The sequence below is a fragment of the Moschus berezovskii genome, chromosome 1, assembly GCF_049115385.1.
Source record: "Moschus berezovskii isolate FMDL1 chromosome 1, NW_MosBer_1.0, whole genome shotgun sequence".
NCBI lineage: Eukaryota > Metazoa > Chordata > Mammalia > Artiodactyla > Moschidae > Moschus > Moschus berezovskii.
Window position 1 is genome coordinate 103,215,463 of NC_142460.1, and position 20,375 is coordinate 103,235,837.

The 20,375-nt window shown below is 44.7% G+C and overlaps 1 pseudogene; it reads right to left on the reverse strand.

Moving 5' to 3' along the window:
• Positions 1-981: 981 nt before the first annotated feature.
• Positions 982-18,856, reverse strand: LOC129551649 (nmrA-like family domain-containing protein 1; annotated as a pseudogene).
• Positions 18,857-20,375: the final 1,519 nt, after the last annotated feature.

Here is a 20,375-nt window from a genome sequence, read left to right on the forward strand (position 1 = left end):
CAACCCACTCCAATATTCTTGCCTGGGGAATCCCCATGGACAGAGGAACCTGGCGGGTTACAGTCCAGGGGGTCACAAAGAGTCAGACATGACTGAACACGCACACACAACCATGGAGAAGTTAAGTAACTTTCCAAGTGTGCCCAGAGGAATGAGGGCAGAGCCGGGACTTGCTGACTTCCCCACACTGCCTCCGGTTCATTCCTGGTGATTCTAGAACTTAGTCAGGCCAGCTCTATTGCTCCCTCCACTCATACCCAGTCTTGCCCAGACTCAAGGACCACCTCAAAGCTACCCCTTCCATGAAGCTGTCTCCTACCCTCTCTAACCGCCCACAGAGCAGAGAGTGTGGGCAACACAATCAAGCCCCACAGCATTCTGCTCTTGTCTGATCACTGTGACTTCATGTGTGTGAGTATTTTCACCCCAACTCTGCTGTGAGGTCCTCAAAGGTATCACCAGGTAAATAACAGGTCCTTGAGATACGCTTGTTATATGCCAAACACTAGGCTAAGCTTCCTAAATATACCCGAATTTTCACAAAATGCCCCAGGTAGATGCTCTCATCCACTTTGTGAATGAGGAGGCCACAGCTCAGGGAGGCTAAGGGCCTTGCCTGATGCTGGCCAACACTGGCACACTGGCCTGATCAGCGATGAGTCTCTAGGAAGGGAGGGATGGGATGGTGTACATGAGAACGTTGTACCTTGGTCTTCAGAGTCTAAGTTCTTTCCACCCAAAAGGAATTGTACTTTAATAAGCTGATTAACCTGAAGCCAAAGCAATAAAGTCTTAAGGGTAGGATTCAGATGCACCAACAGATGAAGACAGATTCATAGAACATGAATCCTCTCCAATTTCTTCCAACAGCCTCAGCTCAGCCCTGCCCAAATCAGTGAAAAGTCTCCCAGAATTTGTAAGTTAGTGGGATGTGACATCTTGTGATCATGTTTATATCTCTTAAAAACTCCCCTTTGCATCTCAGACTTCTTTCCCCAAACCCTTGGACAGAACATCAGCATACTGCTGTACTGTCAGCGCTTCTGCACTGAGACCCACGGCCTTGCCTACAAAATCCTCTGGAGAATTAAAGATGCTGCAGACGGCGGCTCCAACATCAGCAACCGAGATACCATCCATTGGTACATCCCCCGTAAGCAGTGCTAGTTTAAAAAATAAAAAGATAAAAATAGCTAATTACATCACATCCTTGGTAGGTCCCATCAATCTGAATTAATCAACCAGTTAAACAAAAGGTATGGAAACACCATGTAACACTGAGTCACTACCATCTATGCAGTTATTAGGTTTATTTGAGAAAATATCATAATACCTGGGTATTGATTAAAAAAAAGAAAGAACAACCATTTACTAAGCATCTTCTGTGTGCAAAAACCCTAATATCTCTGTTCAGCTCCAGATGCATTTGTCCCATGTCCTACTCAATATCCTTACTTGAATGTTTAATAGACATTAGAAACTCACTGTGCCCCAAAATGAATTCCTGGACAACCTGCTTCTGCTACAGACTTCCTTCTCAGTTAATGGCAACTCTATGATTCCAGTTTCTCAAGTTAAAAATCTTAGAGTCAACCCTGACATTTGTCTCCCACCCCAGATCCTTTTTTTTTGGTTTTTTGTAGTCATATTCATACTGTCAAGAATTTGAAGACTTCTCGCCATCCTCACTGGTATTACTCTAGTCAAAGCCACCATCTGAGAAGAGCTAACTCGTAAAAGACCCAGATGTTGGGGAAGATTGAGGGCAGGAGAACAAGAGGGCGACAGAGGATGAGATGGTTGGATGGCATCACCAATTCTCAATGCACATGAATCTGAGCAAACTCTGGGAGACAGCAAAGGACAGGGAAGCTTGGTGTGCTATAGTCTATGGGGACGCAAAGAGTCAGACACAACTCAGCGACTGAACAACAAAGCCACCACCATCTCTGACTTGGATTATTGCAAAGTTGGGCCCCTTATTTCCAATTCCACTCTTGCCCTTCCACAATCTCTTTTCAACACAAGTCAGAGTGATTCTGTAAAAACTAAAGTTCAGTTCAGTTCAGTTCAGTCGATCAGTCGTGTCCGACTCTCTGCGACCCCATGAATCACAGCACGCCAGGCCTTCCTGTCTATCACCAGCTCCCGGAGTTCACTCAAACTCATGTCCACAGAGTCGGTGATGCCATCCAGCCATCTCATTCTCCGTCGTCCCCTTCTCCTCCCGCCCCCAACCTTTCCCAGCATCAGAGTCTTTTCCAGTGAGTCAACTCGTCACATGAGGTGGCCAAAGTATTGCAGTTTCAGCTTTAGCATCAGTCCTTCCAATGAACACCCAGGATTGATCTCCTTTAGAATGGACTGGTTGGATCTCCTTGCAGTATAAGGGACTCTCAAGAGTCTTCTCCAACACCACAGTTCAAAAGCATCCATTCTTCGGCGATCAGCTTTCTTCATAGTCCAACTCTCACATCCATACATGACCACGGGAAAAACCATTGCCTTGACTAGACGGACCTTTGTTGGCAAAGTAATGTCTCTGCTTTTTAATATACTATCAAGGTTGGTCATAACTTTCCTTCCAAGGAGCAAGCGTCTTTTAATTTCATGGCTGCAATAAGCATCTGTAGTGATTTTGGAGCCCCAAAAAACAAAGTCTGACACTGTTTCCACTGTTTTTCCATCTATTTCCCATGAAGTGATGGGACCAGATGCCATGATCTTTGTTTTCTGAATGTTGAGCTTCAAGCCAACCTTTTCACTCTCCTCTTTCACTTTCATCAGGAGGCTTTTGAGTTCCTCTTCACTTTCTGCCATAAGGGTAGTGTCATCTGCATATCTGAGGTTATTGATATTTCTCCCAGCAATCTTGATTCCAGCTTGTGCTTCTTCCAGCCCAGCGTTCCTCATGATGTACTCTGCATATAAGTTAAATAAGCAAGGTGACAATATACAACCTTGACGTACACCTTTTCCTATTTGGAACCAGTCTGTTGTTCCATGTCCAGTTCTAACTGTTGCTTCCTGACCTGCATACAGGTTTCTCAAGAGGCAGGTCAGGTGGTCTGGGATTCCCATCTCTTTCAGAATGTTCCACAGTTTATTGTGATCGACACAATCAAAGGCTTTGGCATAGTCAATGAAGCAGAAATAGATGTTTTTCTGAAACTCTCTTGCTTTCTCCATGATCCAGCGGATGTTGGCAATTTGATCTCTGGTTCCTCTGCCTTTTCTAAAACCTGCTTGAACATCTGGGAGTTCACGGTTTACATACTGCTGAAGTCTGGCTTGGAGAATTTTGAGCATGACTTTACTAGTGTGTGAGATGAGTGCAATTGTGCGGTAGTTTGAGCATTCTTTGGCATTGCCTTTCTTTGGGATTGGAATGAAGACTGACCTCTTCCAGTCCTGTGGCCACTGCTGAGTTTTCCAAATCTGCTGGCATATTGAGTGCAGCACTTTCACAGCATCATCTTTCAAGACTTGAAATAGCTCAACTGGAATTCCATCACCTCCACTAGCTTTGTTAGTAGTGATGCTTTCTAAGGCCCACTTGACTTCACATTCCAAGATGTCTGGCTCTAGGTCAGTGATCATGTTATTGTGACTATCTTGGTCGTGAAGATCTTTTTTGTACAGTTCTTCTGTGTATTCCTGCCACCTCTTCTTAATATCTTCTGCTTCTGTTAGGTCCATACCATTTCTGTCCTTTATTGAGCCCATCTTTGCATGAAATGTTCCCTTGGAATCTCTAATTTTCTTGAAGAGGTCTCTTGTTTTTCCTATTCTGTTGTTTTCCTCTATTTCTTTGCATTGATCACTGAGGAAGGCTTCCTTATCTCTCCTTGCTATTCTTTGGAACTCTGCATTCAGATGCTTATATCTTTCCTTTTCTCCTTTGCTTTTCGCCTCTCTTCTTTTCACAGCTATTTGTAAGGCCTCCTCAGACAGCCATTTCACTCTTTTGCATTTCTTTTCCATGGGGATGGTCTTGGTCCCTGTCTCCTGTACAATGTCACGAACCTCCATCCAGAGTTCATCAGGCACTCTATCAATCAGATCTAGTCCCTTAAATCTATTTCTCACTTCCACTGTATAATCATAAGGGATTTGATTGAGGTCATATCTGAATGGTCTAGTGGTTTTCCCTACTTTTTTCAATTTAAGTCTGAATTTCACAATAAGGAGTTCATGATCTGAGCCACAGTCAGCTCCTGGTCTTGTTTTCGCTAACTGTATACAGCTTCTCCATCTTTGGTTGCAAAGAATATAATCAACCTGATTTCAGTGTTGACCATCTGGTGATGTCCATGTGTAGAGTCTTCTCTTGTGTTGTTGGAAGAGGGTGTTTGCTATGACCAGTGCATTCTCTTGACAAAACTCTATTAGCCTTTGCCCTGCTTCATTCCGTGCTCCAAGGCCAAATTTGCCTGTTACTCCAGGTGTTTCTTGACTTCCTACTTTTGCATTCCAGTCCCCTATAATGAAAAGGACATCTTTTTTGGGTGTTAGTTCTAAAAGGTCTTGTAGGTCTTCATAGAACCGATTAACTTCGGCTTCTTCAGCATTACTGGTTGGGGCATAGGCCTGGATTACTGTAATATTGAATGGTTTGCCTTGGAAACGAACAGAAATCATTCTGTCATTTTTAAGATTGCATCCAAGTACTGCATTTCGGACTCTTTTGTTGACCATGATGGCTACTCCATTTCTTCTAAGGGATTCCTGCCCACAGTAGTAGATATAATGGTCATCCGAGTTAAATTCACCCATTCCAGTCCATTTTAATTCACTGATTCCTAGAATGTCGACGTTCACTCTTGCCATCTCCTGTTTGACCACTTCCAATTTGCCTTGATTCATGGACCTAACATTCCAGGTTCCTATGCAATATTGCTCTTTACAGCACCGGACCTTGCTTCTATCACTGGTCACATTCACAACTGGGTATTGGTTTTGCTTTTGCTCCATCCCTTTATTCCTTCTATAGTTATTTCTCCACTGAGCTCCAGTAGCATACTGGGCACCTACCAACCTGGGGAATTCCTCTTTCAGTATCCTATCATTTTGCCTTTTGATACTGTTCATGGGGTTCTCAAGGCAAGTATACTGAAGTGGTTTGCCATTCCCTCCTCCAGTGGACCACATTCGGCTGTGGTCCATGTGATCAGATCGGCTAGTTTCCTATGATTATGATTTCAGTTTGTCTGCCCTCTGATACCCCCTAGCAATACCTATCGTCTTATTTGGGTTTCTCTTACCTTGGTCGTGGAAAATCTCTTCACAGCCGCTCCAGCAAAGTGCCGCCACTGTACCTTACCTTGGACGAGGGGTATCTCCTCAAGGCCACCCCTCCCGACCTTGAACGCGGAGTAGCTCCTCTCGGCCCTCCTGCGCCGAGGGCCTAACTAAAGTTAGCTCATGTCATATCTGCCCAGACCCCTCCAATGGCTCTCTGTGTCTCTCAGAAGAAAAACCATGGCTTACAGGACAAGACCCTCTACTACCTCTGGCCTCAACTCCTACTCCCCTCTCCCCAAGCCCCCAACCTGCTCCGATCCAACCACACTGGCTGCTCTGTCTGCCTGAAAATGTCTTCCCCTGAATATTTACAAAGCCAGTTACTTACCCCTATCAGAAGTTGCTCAGATGTCACGTTCTCAAAGAAGCCCAGCAATCACCTAATTTAATTTCACACACCCCACTTACTGCTAACACTCCACATACACTTTACTCAGCCTTATTTTTTTTAGAGCACTTATCTCTTTCTAATATATACTACATTTTACTTCTGTGTTATACTTCTCTGCTATCCACCTCCTCGACCAGAATATTATCTTAATGAGGGCAGAGCTTTGTCTGCTTTGAGTGGTTTATTACTGAATCCCCAGTAAAGTGAAGTAAGTGACTGGCACATAAGAGGCCTTCAAATATGTATTGAATGAATCAGTTAGCAAACATATTGGCTGGTTTAATCCTCAAAACAACCTTGAAATGTAGCAGTATCAGGGAGTTGCCTGAGGTTACTCAGCCAGCAAGCAACAGAAGGGAACTCAAGCCCTCATCCATCACTCCAAATTCTCTGCCCTTCCTACAGGTGGGTACAGACTCACAGATTCCCAGAAGCCCACACTCCTGAGGCTGGAACCCAATGTGGATGTGATCTAGCCCCAGCACTGTCATTTTTTAAACTGAAGAATCCAAGTCTATTGACTTACCCAGTGCCTTACAGTTAGGAAACAACAGGCCAGGACAAGAATCAAGGTCTCTAAATTCCAGTCCAGTGTAAACGTGATGGTTTAGCAGCCAGGAACTAAATGTCACAGTTTGCCTTATTGGAGCAAAATTAACCTCCTACCTGATTTCTGGGTAGGCAAAATGTCTGCTCATTCCTCTGCATAAATTATAATTACAAAATATATAAATTTATAAATATAAATAAATTATAATTGTAAAAAAGCAGTCTCTGTTTTTTGAAGCACTCAGAATCAAGTCTATTCTGACTCTGAGGTTTGCTTTTATTTGAAGATTGAAGTTCTTGGGCTGAGTTTAAAAGGTGCTAACGGACAGTGGGAAAGAATATGGTTCTGGAAATCTGTTCGCAGCCAGCCAGCGTCGCCTCTAGCTCACTTAGCTCCAGTCAAAGGGGAAGGGGTTAAGTAAGGAGCTCTCTATACCATGGGTCGTATGTAGGCAAATCAACCAGCGGTAAAGCACCGAGGAAGCAACTCACTACAAGAGCTGCTCACAAGAGTGCGCCCTCTACTGGAGGGGTTAAGAAACCTCATCTTTCTGCCCTGCCTCTTGAGAAACCTGTATGCAGATCAGGAAGCAACAGTTACAACTGAACATGGAACAACAGACTGGTTCCAAATAGGAAAAGGAGTACGTCAAGGTTGTATATTGTCACCCTGCTTATTTAACTTATATGCAGAGTACATCATGAGGAATGCTGGGCTGGAAGAAGCACAAGCTGTAATCAAGATTGCCAGGAGAACTATCAATAACCTCAGATATGCAGATGACACCACCCTTATGGCAGAAAGTGAAGAGGAACTCAAAAGCCTCTTGATGAAAGTGAAAGAGGAGAGTGAAAAAGTTGGCTTGAAGCTCAACATTCAGTAAACAAAGATCATGGCATCTGGTCCCATCACTTTATGGGAATTAGATGGGGAAACAGTGGAAACAGTGTCAGACTTTATTTCTGGGGCCTCCAAAATCACTGTGGATGCTGATTGCAGCCATGAAATTAAAAGATGCTTACTCCTTGGAAGGAAAGTTATGACCAACCTAGATAGCATATTAAAAAGCAGAGACATTACTTTGCCAACCAAGGTCCGTCTAGTGAAGGCTATGGTTTTTCAGTGGTCATGTATGGATGTGAGAATTGGATGGTGAAGAAAGCTGATCGCCGAAGAATTAATGCTTTTGAACTGTGGTGCTGGAGAAGACTCTTGAGAGTCCCTTGGACTGCAAGGAGATCCAACCAATCCATTCTAAAGGAGATCAATCCTGGGTGTTCATTGGAAGGACTGATGCTAAAGCTGAAACTCCAATACTTTGGCCACCTCATGCGACAAGTTGACTCACTGGAAAAGAGTCTGATGCTGGGAGGGATTGGGAGCAGGAGGAGAAGGGGACAACAGAGAATGAGATGGCTGGATGGCATCACCAACTCGATGGACATGAGTTTGAGTGAACTCTGGGAGTTGGTGATGGACAGGCAGGCCTGGCATGCTGTGATTCATGGGGTCGCAAAGAGTCGGACATGACTGAGCGACCGAACTGAATGGAACTGAACAGGCCTGGTACTGTGGCACTCCATGAAATTAGACATTATCAGAAGTCCACTGAACTTCTGATTCACAAACTTCCTTTCCAGCATCTGGTGCGGGAAATTGCTCAGGACTTCAAAACAGATCCAGAGTACACTGTACGCTTCCAGAGTACAGTTATTGTGCTTTGCAGAAGGCAAGTGAGGCCTATCTTGTTGGCCTTTTTGAAGACACCATCCTGTGTGCTCTCTATGCCAAATGTGTAACAATTATGCCATAAGATATCCAGCTAGCATGCCACATACGTGGAGAACGTGCTTTAGAACCCACTAAGATGGTAAACATTTCATTCTTTAAAAAAAAAAAAGTACCTTCTTCCTGCTATTAGTAGTTCTGAACGTTAGATTTTTTTTTTTCCATGGAGTCAAAAGGTACCTAAGTATATGATTGCAAGTGGAAAAATAGGGGACAGAAATCAGGTATTGGCAGTCTTTCCATTTTCATTTGTGTGTGAACTTTTAATATGAATGCAGAGCATAAAGCATTAATGAATGTCAAAATGTTTCAGTGAACAAGTTTCAGCAGTTCAACTTTACAACAATTATAAATAAACCTGTTAAATTTTTCTGGATAATGCCGGCATTTGGATTTTTTAAACAAGTAAATTTCTTATTGACTGCAAAAAAAAAAAAGGATATGGTTCTGGAATTCTCTGGTGGTCCAGTGGTTAAGACTCTGCACTTCCACTGCAGGGGGCACAATTTCAATCCCTGGTTGGGGAACTAAGATCCCACTTGCCTCATGGTGTGACCGAAAAAAAATTTTTTTTTCCCATTAAAAGAGTATGGTCTGGAGTCAGATTACCAGAGTTCAAGTTCTGGTTCTACCTTACTATTGATCTTGGTAAAGTTAATCTAATCTATCTGTGCCTTAGTTTCCCCATCTGTGAAACTGACACCAAACACCCAGTAAGTCCTTGGTAAATGTTAGTTATTCCCTATGGTGGGGGGTGGGGGGGCTGTTAGTGGCAGGGAGCTATTCCCTATGGAGGGGACAGCGCTTGACGGAAGGGAGAGGACGAGGCTCAGGGATACCTGAGGCTGGGTTTTACAGATGTGGGGAACTCAAATGGGACTGCTGCTGCTGCTAAGTCACTTCAGTCGTGTCCGACTCTGTTCGACCCCATAGACAGCAGCCCACCAGGCTCCGCCGTCCCTGGGATTCTCCAGGCAAGAACAATGAAGTGGGTTGCCATTTCCTTCTCCAATGTGTGAAAGTGAAAAGTGAAAGTGAAGTCGCTCAGTCATGTCTGACTTGTAGTGACCCCATGGACTGCAGCCTATCAGGCTCCTCAGTCCATGGGATTTTCTAGGCAAGAGTACTGGAGTGGCTTGCCATTGCCTTCTCCGTCAAATGGGACTGGGTACCAGCAAAAGTTTAAAGCATCACCTCTTCACCTCGGGCCAATCTAATTCATAGATTATAATATCCTAGTTTAGAACCTGGGAAATGTCAGGTGTGCAGGCTTCCGAAACCTGGTAAAGGCATAGGAAGAAGGGAAGGAAGGGACACTTATCTGGTCCTTTGTTGAACTATTACCCATCTGTGACATGTGGCAGGAGCTCCAGGCTCTAGCTCAGATCTACTTTGCCATTAGTTACGTCCCTGATAATTCTTAATTATGTGCCAGGGAAGAAAGACTGACTTGCAGTCACTGATTCTCTCACACTCCATCCATTCCACAGAGCCACCCTGGACTATGGGCAAAGAAAATGTCCCCAAAGGACAGGGGAATGCTGACCAGTGGACTGGCAGCTTTGGAATTACCAGGAGTCCTGGTTAGAACTATAGTCTTGCAGGCCCCAGACCAGACTTATGGAACCAGCCTCTGCAGGCAGGGCTGGAAACCCATTCCCAGGGAGTCAGTGTCCCTCTCAGGATTCTCCCATCCAAGTACTAACCAGCCCGACCCTGCTTAGCTTCCGAGATCGGATAAGCTTAGGTGCATTCAGGGTGGTATGGCCATGGACCCTCTCAGGATTCTGACCCTGAGATCCAGGTCAAGAGAAGAATGTGTTCCCTGTGGCCACAGAAGGGCAGGGAGACGAGCTAGAAGGGAAAGTCATCTTGTCTAACTTTCCTATTAGACATGAGGAAACTGAGGCCTGAGGCCACATGGCTCACTGCTTATATGAAACGTGTCAGCTGGATGAGACAGGAAGTGTAATCCTTGGTGTTTCCAGCCCAAGATCCAGCTCCCCGGGAAATCTAGGACAATGTGGGGTCCTGTTCACCCGGAGCCAACCACTCAGCGGGCACTCAGATGGCATGCGAAGAGAGGAAGGAGGGGAATAGGAGGCTGGGCGGGGGGAAAGCTGGTGCCAGGTTACTTTCGCTACAACCCGCCACGTACCCAAGGTGTAGTAATCTCCATCAGAGGCCTTTACTGGCTTCAATGGGTCAAGAAATTTTTCAAAGTAAGCTGCCACTCGGACACTGGTCATGGGAATGCCAATGGACCAGAAATACTCCTCCACCTTTCCCTTCCCGTCCAAGTGCAGCACCTCCAGCTGGCGGTTTGTCAGGCGCTTGGCGTTCTCCAGGCTGCTGTACACAGCGTGCTTCAGACTCTGGCTCGTGGCAACATCGGCCACCACCTCTCCCTGAGGGACAAAGGTAGACGCCTTATAGAGAAGGTTGAATCTGCATAGAGACTGGGGGGCTGGTGCTGGGTCCTCCACCCCCCGCCTTTCTCTTACTGTCCTCCTTGGAGGGGAGCTTTCCCAGCCTCAGATCATAGGAGAGGCCACCAGGATCCAGCAGCAGAGGCTCTACTGTGTCAAAATGCTGAACCCATCTTCTGGTGCAAACAGTAAGGAACCCGGCCCCACCTAGGCTGTCAGTAATTCTGTGATCCGCTACCACATTATATATATATAAGAAGCTCAGGGATACCTGAGAAAGCAGTGTGTGATGTTTTCTGATGATAGATTAAATCTGCTCACCATTTGGATGCTGAGGGCAAAATGGAGGGAGATATATATATATAATTGGTTTTTATAAACACACACACACAAACAAGCGTGCACGGATGTACATAGATTTTCTTTTTTGTAGTTTTAGTTCCAAATTTTTCAAAGCTCCTTCATCCTTCCTCTCCCTCTCTCTTTTTTTCCTTCTTTCCCTCACAAAACCCCATACCAGACAGAGAAGACATAACTAATCCAGCTTAGGTTGAGAAAGTGAGACAGAGAAATGACTTGTACCCCTACATTCCACAGTGAGTGAATATCAGAATTAGAACTCAGAGTTCCTAAAATAAGCCTTCCTAAATTTATCACTTAAGGACAAGCTGTAAGTGACGTAATTAACAGAGGTTCCTAAAATGGTTCAATCCTGCTCTTAATTTTTTGAATTTTACCATTTCTGAAAAAGTCTGAACCCATCCATTACATTTTAAAAATCTAATCTTCATATTTTCTATTTAAACATATGTATAATTTGTAAATAGTACTGGCATAGGGAAGGGGAAAGTAGATCTTATGACAGAAAAGTTCGCTATACCCCCCACCATGGTGATAACTACTTTCTAGAAATTCTGTGGGCTCATTCCCGATACTCTACGTGCTCATTTTCATCTCTTTTAGCTGCTTCTTTATTTCTAAATAACATGTTTATACTGCTAATTCTTGATTTTTCTCAGTTTAAGAAATCATCTACTAAATTTCTACTATAACAGATGAGCCTCATCTTCAGCTGTCTGTCTGTCTCACATGGGCTTCCCTGGTGGCTCAGCGGTAAAGTACCCGCCTGCAACGCAGGAGATGCAGCAGGAGAAGCGAATTTGATCTTTGGGTCAGGGAAGATCCCCTGGAGAAGAAAACAGCAACTCACTCCATTATTGTTGCCTGGAAATCCCCTGGATAGAGGAGCCTGGTGGGCTACAGCCCATTGGGTTGCAAAGAGTTGGACACCTCTTAACAACCAAGCACAATAGCATTCTCACACATACAGCCCACCACCACCATAAGCATCACATACATACACAACTTCCTTTTTCTCATCCTCAGAATATCATATTTGGGGCTACGTCATTCATCAGTGCTAACACAGGTGAAGCAGTTCAGTCCAGTTCAGTTGCCCAGTTGTGTCCGACTCTTTTCGTCCCCATGAACTACAGCACACCAGGCCTCCCTGTCCATCACCAACTCCCGGAGTCCACCCAAACCCATGTCCATAGAGTCGGTAATGACATCCAACCATCTCATCCTCTGTCGTCCCCTTCTCCTCCTGCCCTCTATCTTTCCCAGCATCAGGGTCTTTTCCAATGAATCAGCTCTTCGCATCAGGTGGCCAAAGTATTGCAGTTTCAGCTTCAACATCAGTCCTTCCAATGAACACCCAGGACTGCCCTCCTTTAGGATGGACTGGTTGGATCTCCTTGCAGTCCAAGGGACTCTCAAGAGTCTTCTCCAACACCACAGTTCTAAAGCATCAATTCTTCTGCACTCAGCTTTCTTTATAGTCCAACTCTCACATGCATACATGACCACTGGAAAAACCATAGCCTTGATTAAACAGACCTTTGTTGGCAAAGTAATGTCTCTGCTTTTTAATATGCTGTCTAGGTTGGTCATAACTTTTCTTCCAAGGAGTAAGTGTCTTTTAATTTCATGGCTGCAATCACCATCTGCAATGATTTTGGAGCCCAGAAAAATAGTCTGACACTGTTTCCCCATCTATTTGCCATGAAGTGATGGGACCGGATGCCATGATCTTTGTTTTCTGAATATTGAGCTTTAAGTCAACATTTCGACTCTCCTCTTTCACTTTCATCAAGAGGCTGTTTAGTTCTTCTTCCCTTTCTGCCATAAGGGTGGTGTCATCTGCATATCTGAGGTTATTGATATTTCTTCTGGCAATCTTGATTCCAGCTTGTGCTTCCTCCAGCCCAGCATTTCTCATGATGTACTCTGCATATAAGTTAAATAAGTAGGGTGACAATATACAGCCTTGATGTACTCCTTTTCCTATTTGGAACCAGTCTGTTGTTCCATGTCCAGTTCTAACTGTTGCTTCCTGACCTGCATACAGATTTCTCAAGAGGCAGATCAGGTGGTCTGGTATTCCCATCTCTTTCAGAATTTTCCACAGTTTATTGTGATCCACACAGTCAAAGGCTTTGGCATAGTCAATAAAGCAGAAATAGATGTTTTTCTGGAACTCTCTTGCTTTTTTGATGATCCAGAGGATGTTGGTAATTTGATCTCTGGTGCCTCTGCCTTTTCTAAAACCAGCTTGAACATCTGGAAGTTCATGGTTAATGTATTGCTGAAGCCTGGCTTGGAGAATTTTCAGCATTACTTTACTAGCGTGTGAGATAAGTGCAATTGTGCAGTAGTTTTGGAGAAGGAAATGGCAACCCTCTCCAGTGTTCTTGCCTGGAGAATCCCAGGGATGGGGGAGCCTGGTGGGCTTCCGTCTATGGGGTCACACAGAGTCGGACACGACTGAAGTGACTTAGCAGCAGCAGCAGTGCAGTAGTTTGAGCATTCTTTGGCATTGCCTTTCTTTGGGATTGGAATGAAAACTGACCTTTTCCAGTCCTGTGACCACCGCTGAGTTTTCCAAATTTGCTGGCATATTGAGTGCAACACTTTCACAGCATACTCTTTTAGGGTTTGAAATAGCTCAACTGGAATTCCGTCACTTCCACTAGCTTTGTTTGTAGTGATGCTTCCTAAGGCCCATCTGACTTCACATTCCAGGATGTCTGGCTCTAGGTGAGTGATCACACCATCATGATTATATGTCATAAAGATCTTTTTTGTACAGTTCTTCTGTGTATTCTTGCCACCTCTTCTTAATATCTTCTGCTTCTGTTAGGTCCCTATCATTTCTGTCCTTTATTGAGCCCATCTTTGCATGAAATGTTCCCTTGGTATCTCTAACTTTCTTGAAGAGATCTCTAGTCTTTCCCATTCTCCACACGATATTTTATGGTCACATTCACTTTTTCTGCAAATTTTCTTTTTCCCTAAGGTTCATCCTTGTGGCTCATTTGCTTGTTTGCTTACTTCTTTTCTTATGTACCCATTGCTAGTTAATTTCCAAATTCTCTGCCAGAAGTCTAAACATAGTCCTTACATTTTGTTCTTCCCATTTTACTCTCAGAGTAACCTTAATTCATGGGATGTCCTTGCTGCCAACCCTCACGTGCCACCTACAACGAATGGTAAGAATCAGAGGCTGTAATAACTGGCTACACTTACATGAACACTCTCAGATCTCCAAGGTCACCTTTGGACAGATGTCACATGACACTGATTTTACAGTCACCTAACAATCCACCTGAAGTACATGGATTTCATAAATGCCAGAGAGAAGTAGTGGGGTGAGGCCCACCCGCTTCCAGGGAGGGCAGCATGGCCAGTGAGGAAAAAAGAAAGGGCTTGAAAGTGGTTCCCACCTGACACACTTCTTTCTCTTTGCTGAAATGGTCACAGAAGTTGGTTACCAGGAAGGCCCCATAGGCTCCTTTCAAGGCAGCCTCTACCGATGTTTTGTCATTCAGGTCCCCTTTAACCACCTTGGCCCCAGGTCCCGGGGCACCTGCAGCTTTGAATCAGGTCACATCCTGGGTCAGCACTCTCACCACATACTTTTTGCCCTTCAACATGCCCTGGCCACAGAGCCGCCCTGAGCTCCTGCAGAATTGGGGGGGAAAATACAGAAAGGACCAGGAAGAATGTTCACTAAAATAAGTTGGTCAAGGAATCCAAATTACTCAGAGTAAAACTGCTGCTGTTTTCCCATGCTGCAAGGCATTCCCATGGCTCAGAGGAGCGGTTTTCAAATTAGGTTTCTCACAGTGTTTTCAGAGGTAGCTTAGCAGAAGCCATGGCGGAGAGAGAAAATGGGGGAGCCTGGAGGCAACGGGGAGGCCAGGAAATCAGGGGACCAGACCCTCTACTCCAGAGTCCACTAAGCAATTCTACTTTTAACTGGTCAGGCTCCTCTGTCCATGGAATTTTGCAGGCAAGAATACTGGAATGGGTTGCCATTCCCTTCTCCAGGGGATCTTCCCAACCTGGGTCTCCCACATTGCAGGCAGATTCTCTACCATCTGAGCCACAAGAGAAGCCTTAACTGGTCATAGTTTTCATTTTTTAGGTTCTTTGTAGAATTTTACTTTCAAAAGAAGTTCCTAGTCTATTATTTTTTTAAAAAGGTTGAAAACTTGCAGAAGTTTCTTTTTAATGGTGTTCAAGACTGTTCATGATATGATCATCACTCATCTGATTTACCCACTATAAATATTTACTGAATGTCCTATGGGGGATGCCACATACTCTACACATTCACTGATATTTGGGATCCTCCATCAAACTGGTCCCATATCTGTCCTGAATTTTCTGTGTGAGGTTCAAAATATACCTTCCCTTCTCTCTCCTGCCTCGCTCCCTGAGAGGCTGCCCTATATGGACTCCATCAGTGGGCTCTTTTGCCTTCAGTCTGGGTCTGGCCAGAGGACAGGAGACCCAAGGGTTGCAGCAGAGGTGACCCCTTCACATTGCTTCTCTTCCCAGGTTTTGGATATCCCTCTTGTCCTTTGGTCCTTTCGTGTTGCTTACTTAGTCTTTCTGTTCTTTCCCATCTTTACTAAATTTTCTCAACTTCTCTGAGAGAGTGTGGCACTTCTTTTGGGGGTACCCCAACTGGTAGACCACTGTTAATCCTGTCAGCCTGCCGTTCAGTGCACTTTGCCTTTGTACCCTTAGCCAGTTTTGTACTCTTGTACTGAATATGAACGGATAGTCAAAGTTCATCAGATGTTCGAGGAAAGCCTCCAACATGAAAGGTAAAACCAAAATAAACAAACTGATAAAAAAAGGCAGGGAACAGAAGAAAATTTTTAAAGAATTAATATCCTCAGAGATTGGAGAAGATATGACATTGACAGCACTATTTCTGAAATGATGTATCTATAAAAATTAAAATTCAATAAAAATAACCTGTTAACCTTATTAGTTTGCTAGAGCTGCCATACCAAGATTCCACAGAATGGTGGCTTAAACAACCCATATTTTTCACACCCCTGGAGGCCAGAAGTCCATGAACAAGGTGTCCTCGGCTGGCTTGATTTCTCCTGAAGCCTCTCCTCGGATTGTAGAAAGAGAGGCTGCTCACTGTGTCTTCATGTGGTCTTTCCTGTGTGCACTTGAGCCCCTCGTGTCTCTGTGTCAGACTTCCTTCTTCTCAAGAGAATAGCGGTCAGATTGGACTACGGCCCACTCTCAGGCCTCACTTTAACTGAACCGCCTCTTTAAATGACCTCTTTAACAATACAATAACACATTGTATATGTGCAAATACTGTCACATTCAGAAGTACTAGGGATTAGGGTTTCAACAGACGAATTTGGGGAGGGACACGGTACAACTCTAAACACTGACTGCTGTAATTTTTTCCTTATAACTGTACTGTAACTTAAAGTTCGCCTTGAAGACAAACTGTTTACTCTTTATCCCCGTTTGCCAATCATGTTTTGAGATTAGTGCCTGGAACATTGCAAGCTTTCAATATCTGTTTATTGAATGAAAGAATGAGTGAATGAAGAAAGTACAAACAATGAAACCTCTGTGCTCTGCATTCTCAGCTTTCAGATGGACGGTCTTTGCCTGGACCAACATAAAATGGAGAAGCAAGCGATATGGACAAGTATGAAAAAATAAGAGGACTGGCTGTCCTAATCACACCCACTTTAATGCCTCATTAAGATTCAAACCAGGGGACGAATTCAAACATATTGGCCGTGCTCCCTTGCAGGTGAGCCCATGAAGAGAGCAGCATTTTACTGGCAGACACTGGAGGTGATGCTCAAGAGTTTGACATGCAAACGCATACACAAGTTAGGGTTAACACTTTCCCTATCACATTTAATTAGGCATCTTATATTTTTATCTGCCAAATCTAGTAACCCTTCCCCAAATCCCCAAACACACACCCAGAACTCCAAGGCTATTGAACGAAGGATTAAAACTGGGCAGTAAAGCAATCAGCACACCTCCTCAGCCAACTGCAAGTCAACTTTCTTCAACTTTAACACATCTAACCTGATTCCTTTGGGAGCCACTCCCAAGGCTCTTACCATCCTTCTAGTCTGAATGCCTAGGCAGCAAGTCGAGTTTAAAGAGACTGAAACAGACTCCTGACCTGTCTTGACCTGCTCCCTCCAGGTCCTCCCCATTTCGATGAATCACAACTTTATTCTTTCAGTTACTCAAGCCAGAACACTTAGGAGTCATTCAATACCTCTGATATCTGACCCATCAGGGAACCAACTCAACGGTCCTTAAAACATATTGGGAATCTGACCACTCCCTAGTCTAAGCCACTGTCAATCATGCCTGGTTTAGGGCAACAGCCTCATAAGTCTCCCTGCTGCAGCCCTTGCCCCCTACAGTTTCTTCACCAAACAGAAGCCAACATGAAACTTTAGCACCAAGTCTTATCATGTCACAACCCTGCTCAAAACCCTTCAGTGACTTCTCATCTCTTTCAGGAAAAAGCCAACAACTTCACTATTGCCCTAATATGATATACAATCATCCCCTCATCTGATTGCCTTTCTTTTCCTTTTAAAGTCAGTGTCATACCTGGCTCTTGGAGTTGTTTTGGGGGCAATGTGGGGAGCTGCTGTGCTGGGTCTTCCCTGCTGTGTGGGCTTTCTCTAGTCCAGGCTGGTGGGAGCTACAGTCTAGTTGCAGTAAGAGGGCTTCTCATTTTGGCGGCCTCTGTTGTTGTGGAACACAGGCTCTAGAGGGTGTAGGCTTCAGCAGCTGCGACAAATGGACTTAATTGCTCTGCAGCATGTGGGATCGTCCTAAACCAGGGATTGAACTGGTTGGTGTCTCCTGCAGTGGCAGGCAGATTCTTTACCACTGAGCCACCTGGGAAGCCCATGGCTGTTGGCTTTTTTGAGAATTTACTTCTCTTTTCTCCCCACTTTAGCACTTGCCTCCCTTCAGACAAAACCCCTGTCCTCATAGAGCCTCTATCCTAGTGTGGAGAGGAGATGGTAAAGGAAGAAATCAAGCAGGAAGGGGAGTCAGATGGTGGCAGAGTGGAGTGAAGTTGCCATTTTAAAAAAGGAAGTCTGGAGAGCGGTAATGGAGAGGGCTTGGAAGACATAAGAGAGAAAACATCGTGGGTGACAAAGGAAGGAAGATCATTCTAGGCTGAGGGAGCAGCCAGTGCAAAGGCCTTAAGTTGGGAGTGTGTTTGAGGAACAGGCAGAGTGAGAGAGGGAAAATGGCAGAGGAGGAAGTGCGAGAAGGGTCTTGCAGGCCAACAGTCGGGCTTTCATTTCACTTGAGTGAGGTAGGGGGCGCTGTTGGAGGTTTTGAGCCGAGACCTGCCATGATCTGACAGTTTCAAATAGATCATCACAAGGCAGAAATGAGAACTGACCGAGGGAGAGTGAGCTGATTGGAAAGATTTGCAAAGATAGGCCTAGCTGTTGGAGAACAGATTGTGAGGGAGGCAGAGTGGAAGCAGAAATGCCAGTTTCAAGGCTCGGGCAGCTGTGCATGAGAGAAGTCCAGGCACGCGTTTTCCTAATCCCCACCCACTCCATCCTTTCAGAGTCCTTCCAGTACTGGTCAGGATGCGGCTATCTTCTACACGCCCATGGCCCTCTCACATTTGCTTCTTGTGTTTGTCAGGAAGCGAGTGGAGAAAAGTCTGTAGCAGATAACTTGTGCTGAAGTGAGACTTACGCCATCAAATCAGCCCATGATCAAGAAGAAGAGAATATGTCAGATGTCCTTGTGCCTCTGAGATCATTTCTGAACAAATCAAGTCAAATCACCCTGCCCCTTTACCACATCAGAAACGCAAGCAAATGATAAACTGTTCTCAATTTTCTCCAAAGGGCTCTTTGTTCAGGCTATGCTTGCAGGCTCTGAAGTTAAAAACAGGAAAACAAGAAAGTAAGCCAAGTCAGCACACACTTTTAAAGTAAGAAGCTTTTTACCTGTTGCTCCAAACACTGCAATTATTTTCTTGCTGGTCATGTTACTAAACAAAGAGTCAATGCAGTAGCAGTACTTTCCTCCAAACAGCGACAGCAGCTGAAATGCAGTTTCCGTCCACGTGTGAGAATTTTAACCCTTTCTGATTACCACACCCACCACTGACTATGTCCCTCCCTTGTAAAAACTTCTGTTATCACCACTTAGCTCCCTCACTCTGACACTGCAATTTTCTAAAGAGGTTTCATTTATTCACTTACTCACATGTTCAGCAAATGTATCGTGAGTACTTTTGGTATACTAGGCACTGAACTAAAGGCTCTGGTAAGGGAGACAGACTAGTGAGTAAAAGAAAAGCAGAGAGAAATGCAGAGGGAACGTAGGTCCTGGAGGGAAAACACAAAACCCAGAATGGGGGTGTTAAGGAATGCTTTTGAGGGAAGATGTCACTGGAGCTGGCCTGAAGACCCCATGAAGCATTCAGTTAGTCAGAGTAGGAAGAGAGACCAACCCAGGCAGGAGGAGCCACACATAGTCAAGTTCACAGGCAGGGTAATCATGACAAAGGGCTCAAGATGGCTGCAAAAATGCTACTTGAATGGTGGGAAGTAAGACTGGGAAGGATGGCAGAAGGCAGAGGACAAAGGGCCAGTTTGTGGATTTATCCTGGCAGCCACAGCAGGTTTTAGGTGATCCTCTGGCAGCAGAGTGGAGGATGGATTGAAAGAAGACAATGCTGGAAGCAGGGACTCCCCTAAGGAAATAAATAAGAAATGATACAGTTGAAAAGTGACAAAAGCTTGAATGGAGGCGATGTTTTGGGTTAAATTGTGCCCCTCCAAGATTCCTGGGTTGAAGTCCTACCTCCCAACACCTCAGGATGTGATCTTATTTGGAGAGAGAGTATACACAGAGGTCCAGTCAAGGTAAAGTAGCATCATTAGAATGTGCCTAATCCAATATGACTGATCTACTTATAAAAAGGGGGAATTTGGAGATTTCTCTGGTGGTCCAGTGGTTAAGAGTGTGCTTCCATTGCAAAGGGTGTGGGTTCCATCCCTGGTCAGGGAACTAAGATCCCACATGCTGTACAACGTGGCCAATCAATCAATCAAGAGAAAGTGGGAAATTTGAACACAATACAAGGAGAATGCCATGTGAACGTTAAGGTGGCCATTCACAAGCCTAAGAGAGAGATCTGGAGTAGATTCTTCCCTCACAGCCTACAGAAGGAATCAAACCTACCAAAATCTGGATTTCCAGCCTCCAGAACCATGAGATGATAAAGTTCTGAAGTTTGATCAACCCACTTTGTGATACTTTGGTGCAACAACCCTAGCAAGCCAACAGAGGCAGTGACAATGGGGGGTGAAGAAAAAGATATTCAGGAAGTAAAGTAAGAAGGCCTTTATGACTGATTGGATCAGTTCAGTTCAGTTCAGTCGCTCGGTCATGTCCGACTCTTAGCAACCCCATGAACCACAACACGAAAGGCCTCCCTGTCCATTACCAACTCCCGGAGTTCACTCAAACTCATGTCCATCGAGTCGGTGATGCCATC